Raw genomic sequence first — 5,882 nt, 5'->3', positions numbered from 1 at the left:
GCGTGGCAGGCGGTGGGGTTGTTCGGAGCCCCCCTCCCCGTTACCGCCTTTGCCCAAAGGTGGTGCGGGGAACCCGCTTACCGCCACCCCTGTTACCGCTCTCCCTCCTACGTCATTGGCACGTCACCCTGACGTCACCTCACCAGTGCCCGCCCCAGCGTCCCGTGGCCCTCCACGCGGACCTGCCACCGCATCCGCCCGCCACCATGTCCTGCCACCCTGGCAGACACCTCCGCTGCCACGTCACCTCCGTACCCGGGTCCCGCCATGACGTCATGCTGACGTCATCGGCGGAAAAGCGCCAAATGCACACTTTTGCCAAAATTAACGTTTTAAACGACTAAATGAGCCGTTTTCAGTCATTTTCATGCAAAAGAGAAACTATCCGTTGCCAACAGCTGCCGCGAATTTTCTCAGCCAGCCATCAAATTCGACGATTCAACCGCTGAAAGTTCGGAATTTGACGGCACTAAGTCTCCACAGCCCGGCCCGCGAGCTTCCGAGGCGGTTTTCCCAGGTATTTTGCCAGTTTTCCTACTTTGCCCCTGCATTCCAATTATCTGTAAAAATCACCATTAAAGGACTGGTAAAACCACTTAATTCAGTTCTGCCTGATTACCTAAACTAAACCCAAGCAATCTGCACCATCCCTAAACCACAATTCGACATTGGAGCGATCAGTCCGCGGGCTAAAACTGTAAAATTGCCCCCGAGGTGCTCGGCATTGTTCCCTTTTGCCGAGTACAGGCCACCTGCATTCTTTATAAAAAGAAACATCAATATCTCTGCAACTTATCTATTAGCAATTCACATCCCTGTGAATCTTGCAGCAACCTACAAACCTGTTTGCCTTTATTCACTAAAAGAGGACACCAGACGGTGTTTACAGTTCACCTGCTACTTAAGTCTTTATAGACTTGTCAAGCCAGTACCTCCACCTGCACAAATTCAGATTATAGCATGGCAGCCTCTGCTTCCTCTTCCCTCAGTGCAGCTCCATTAAATCAAACCAACAAGGGGCTGGAGGCCTTGCCATTCATTGACAAAGATTGTCTCATTGAGGACTTTGAGGGAGACAGGGACTTCTTGAAGATCTTCACTCAACTAAGGGAAGATTATAAGGATGGGCATGGTACACATGGGATATGGGAGTCAAACCTGCCCTATTACTGTCTCCCAGCTGTGAATGTTTTCCCTGAAATCATTCACCTATGTGCTGAACACTATGATGTCCAGCACAGAGCTGTCAATACTCCATCAGGGAGGATCCTCTTCTATGTAAATGCTGACTCCATCAACAAGATGTTACAGTTTGATCAGACAGAGTTGCTGATCCCGTTCTCCACAACTTATTTGCTGGAAACTGGTGATAAGATGACCAGTGAGGAGCTGCAAAAGGTCACCCAGAACTTCATGAGACCTGAATGCCAGCCTACAGGGCCACCTCCCTATCTGAGGGAGCATTTCGATGATATAGGCAGGCTATTACTAGACATGATAGCCTATGTATTGGGATACCAAAACAGTAAGCATGTGGATAAGTCCATGCTAGTGTTGCTGTCTGCTTACAGCCCGCGTCAACCCCCTGCCCGAAAGTATAACTTTGCTAAGTTTATAGCCAATAAGATTCATGATCAATTAAGCAAAGTGGACAGACAGGGGGTCTTCAGATACTCAGCTTACATCTACCATCTGTTCATGTTTCATCATTCTGAAGCCTTCCCATGCTACATCAGAAGGCTGGATAATAAAGGGGAGAGAAGATCTGTCATCTTCTGGACCTCAGTTTATCATAAAGTCACAAATTCACCCTATACCTACTGTGAGTTTGTTGACCAGTTTGTGTACCCAGTCTCTTGCATGCTGATGAGGTCCCCTCCACCTAGAATATCTAATGAGATCAAGAAAGCTATGCAGCTATCTAAGAAGTACAAAATAGGTGACTGGTACCTATATGAACACCATACTGTGTTCAGAGTATATGGCTGTGAGCTCTGTCCATTCAGGCTCCCCAAGTATGTACCTATGAGATTATTTGCCTTGGAGTATTACAGGCAATTAATTCAGTCAGACCTCACCCATTTCCACAGCTCCAAGAAAAAGGCCCACCTTAATTTCAAAAATGAGTTGGGCCCCTTCATTATGAACAAGAAGGAAGGATGGGAATCTGCAGACTTGATCCTCAAAGACAAATATAAGTTGTCCTATAGTTTTCGATGGGTCCCTTATGACCCTCAAGGTTTCATCACTGCTAGGAGAAACAAGTACAGACTCCTAGGTATTAAGCACTGCCACTACCCACACATAGAAAAGTATGCCAACTTGCAAGAATGGCAGCTGGACACTCTAGTGGAGAGTTTAACTGAAGAAGAAAGAATGCTTAAAAACATGAAAGAGCTTGAGAAGACTATTGACCTGGACTATGTGCAGCAGGTACCTTTCAGGCAGCCTCACTCAGTGGGAGAAGGGACCTCAGTGACAAGGACAGCACCACAGGCACCCTCTACATCGGCAGCAGCAGTGGATAAAGGCAAAGGCATAATGGATGCAGAACATGAAACACTGAAAGAGAAGGCAACCCCCTCAACTGAACAGCAAACTAAGCAGCAAAATGAGCTGCAGAGGGAGGAACAAGCAGAGCAGCAGAAAGATCAAGCTCCTCCTCTGCAAACTGAGACTCCTACAGCACCTGTTTTGCAAACCCCAGCCCATGAGGAGAGGGGTTCTAAAAGAGAAAGAGAAGAGTCCACTCCTATTAGTGGACCTTCCCATCAGCCAGAGGCCAAAAGACAAAGGGCAGTTTCCCCTGAGGTGGAAGACATTACTGAAGATGTCTTAAACAGCACAGGAAAGGACAGGGAGGGAAGCCAACATACAGGGACAAGCTCCTTTCAGCAGGAGCAGACTTTACAGCTAGGTTTGGAGGTGTCATCCTCATCTCAGCAAAGCCAGAAGCCTAAAGGCACTAAGGCATCTTTTAAAAAGATCAAGGCAGCAAATGAGTTATTAAGGGCTGAGGTTTACAAACAGTTCATAGATGCTACACCAGCCCAGCAGGAAAGATTGATGTCGGTCTATGACTTCCAGGAAGAAAAAATGATATTCAGCCATTTCAAACCCAAGGGGCCACAGCCAATGACAACTGCAGATTTCATCAAAACAAGGGTGGAGGTCCTAGCTAAAGACATACATCCTATGGACCAGATTGAACTCCACAAGCAGACTGGGGAGATGGTCTATGCCACATTGGTAGAGAAGGCCACACTGGCCCATGAGCTGAAAGATTCCTTGAAGAACACAAACACTCAGCTAGATTTTGAGAGGATGTCCTCTAAGGCCAAGGATAATAGAATAAAGTCTCTGGAGGAGATTATTATTGATCTAGGGCATGATCCTAGTGATCCAACAGGTGTAAAGGCCCTCATAAAGAAGAAAGATGATGATCTGAATGCAATGAAGAAGAGGTTGGGGCTGTTACCTACAGAACACCCTCAGACAGCAGAATTACAAAAAGAAAAACAGCTTAATGAACAACTTGACCTCCTTCTACAGCAAGATCAGAGGATCAAAGAATTGGAGAAAGAGCTGGAAGGAACGCTACAAGACAAACAGGGAGAATCTACACTCCAGGCTCCTCCAAAAGCTTCAACAACAGCAACAACTTCAGGGGCAACAGTGGCCCCCACAACAGAAGCAGCAGGCACAACAGCAGCTCCAGATGCACACCCGAGCGTAGAAGAATTGACCAAGGCTGTCAAGGCAATGGAGCTCCAGGCGGATGAAATAAAGAAAGCAAAAGAAAAATTGGCAGAGATAGATGCCAAATATGATAAATCAAAGGTAACAGTAGCAGAGCAGAGCAGAGAAATTAAGGCCCTGAAGGATAAAATTAAGGCCCTGGAAAAGGAGCTCAATCTGGAAAGTACCATGGCCGACATAAAAAGAATTTTGTGGGGAAAGATTACCCAAGCTATCACCAAGCAATGGAAATCCATCAAAACAATCCATGAGTACATGGATTTAATTGGCCAAGCACAGACAGAAATCCAGAGGGCCAAAACAGTGCTGGGAAACAGACCTGAGCAGGCAAACCAACTGATAGATTTTTTGAACAGGCAAGACAAAGAGGAGCTGGCAGCCATTGGCATCGTCAACAGAACAGAGGCCATCCTCACAACTAAAAAGGTGCTAACTCTCAGAAGTTATGTACAGACAGTAGAAAGAAAATGCTATGAAATACAGGCTGAGGTGGAGGAGTATAAACTCAAAATGGGAATGCTGCAAGCAAGGGGATTGCCTGGCCTGCTGAACAGCACAGGGAAATTGATTACCAAAGATCAATTCACCAGCAAGATGGCTACTTACATTGAAAATCAAATCACTGCATCTGGCAGTACTCCTGAGGAAACAGGGCCCCCAACAGGACAGAGCTTGTACACTAAACTTGAAGGCCTATTCTTCATTGAAAGTGAGGCAAATCATTTGTTTGAAACTCCTCCTAACTTTTGGCGGTATACAGAGGCCGATGAGACTCTAATAAAAATTCGGAGACATCAAATGCCTAAGGAAGACTGGTGGCAGGCCATGCTCCAAATTTTGCCACGATAGCTTCAAGTCATTCGGCCGCTGACAGCTCCAGGTCACCAGAAGACAGATAGCAAAAAGGTTAGCGTTTAAAGAGCGGCCAAAAAGTGACTCATCACATAGACAATGACGGCTAGCCAAGTTTTGAACAGCGCGTCGCCAACCGACTCCAATTGCCACCAAGTCAACAGTCTCTGACCATTTTTTGACAGCTAAGGGACTAAAAGTTATTACAACATTTACTTTTTCAGCTGCTGCACTCCAGCAGTTGGTAGGACATTTATGGAGCATTTACTCTCCATTCAGATATTTTCTAATGTAAATTTGTATATATACCCCCCTTAGTAACGCATAAGGGGTTGGTAAATTTTACTCTGAGGCATGTATACTCTGTACTTTCAGAAAAGTTTAATACAAAGAGCAATTCCAGCTCAGTGATTTCCTGGAACTCTGGTGTCTTGTTGATAATCTAAGTGCTGTTGCAGAACCCCTGCGTTGTCTGGTGGAATGATATGTTTTCTTTAAACTCTGTTCTGTTTCCCTGTATTATTTCATTTTCACGTTTTCATCATATCTAGCGATAAAGAAAAAGAATAGTTCAGGACATGTTTCTTCACACCCTGTGCTCAATCTTACATCGCTGCAAATGTTTTCTTCAGGATTAAAACAGACATGAATTCTTAAATGCTCATGTTATATTTAATTCCATATTGTGAAAGTTATCTAGAAATTCTTCAATGCTTCCAGGTAACAATCGCTCTCTTTCATATCAGATTACAGAAAGATTCTTAATTGCCTTTCTTATCCTGACCACATCACACCCAAACTCAATTCCAAAGCATTGTTTCCCAGACAATTATCCTGCTCTGCAGTTTCATTACTTTATAAACACAGCACACCAAACCAAAGGACCACTGACTCCATTGCCCAATGTTGTATAAGATTTGGTAAGAGCATACAAGTGTAGACTGAACCTTTTCCAACCAAACAATTAAACCAAAGTTGAATTTCACAGCTAGCCTAAAAACCAATAGAACAGAAACAATCATTAAGAGAGAGCCCTCTCTGATCACAGCTTGGCTAGAAGCTGTAATCCAAAGACTGGTTAGTGGTTACCCCGGCCGTATTCCCTTGGGAGTCATAGGGAACAACCTGGGTGTTAACAGATTGCAACAAGTATCCCTAATTCGAGCCCAACAAGTATCTCCAATATATATATTACGAAGAAGCTGGAGTGACAAGGGTTGAACCAATGAAGTGGGTAGTCAGGATTCACTGCACTGGGTTGTTGAATATGC

Source organism: Pinus tabuliformis, chromosome X (assembly GCF_031772625.1).
Source record: "Pinus tabuliformis cultivar Carrire ecotype Pingquan chromosome X, CPIR1, whole genome shotgun sequence".
NCBI lineage: Eukaryota > Viridiplantae > Streptophyta > Pinopsida > Pinales > Pinaceae > Pinus > Pinus tabuliformis.
This window is presented reverse-complemented; position numbering follows the sequence as displayed.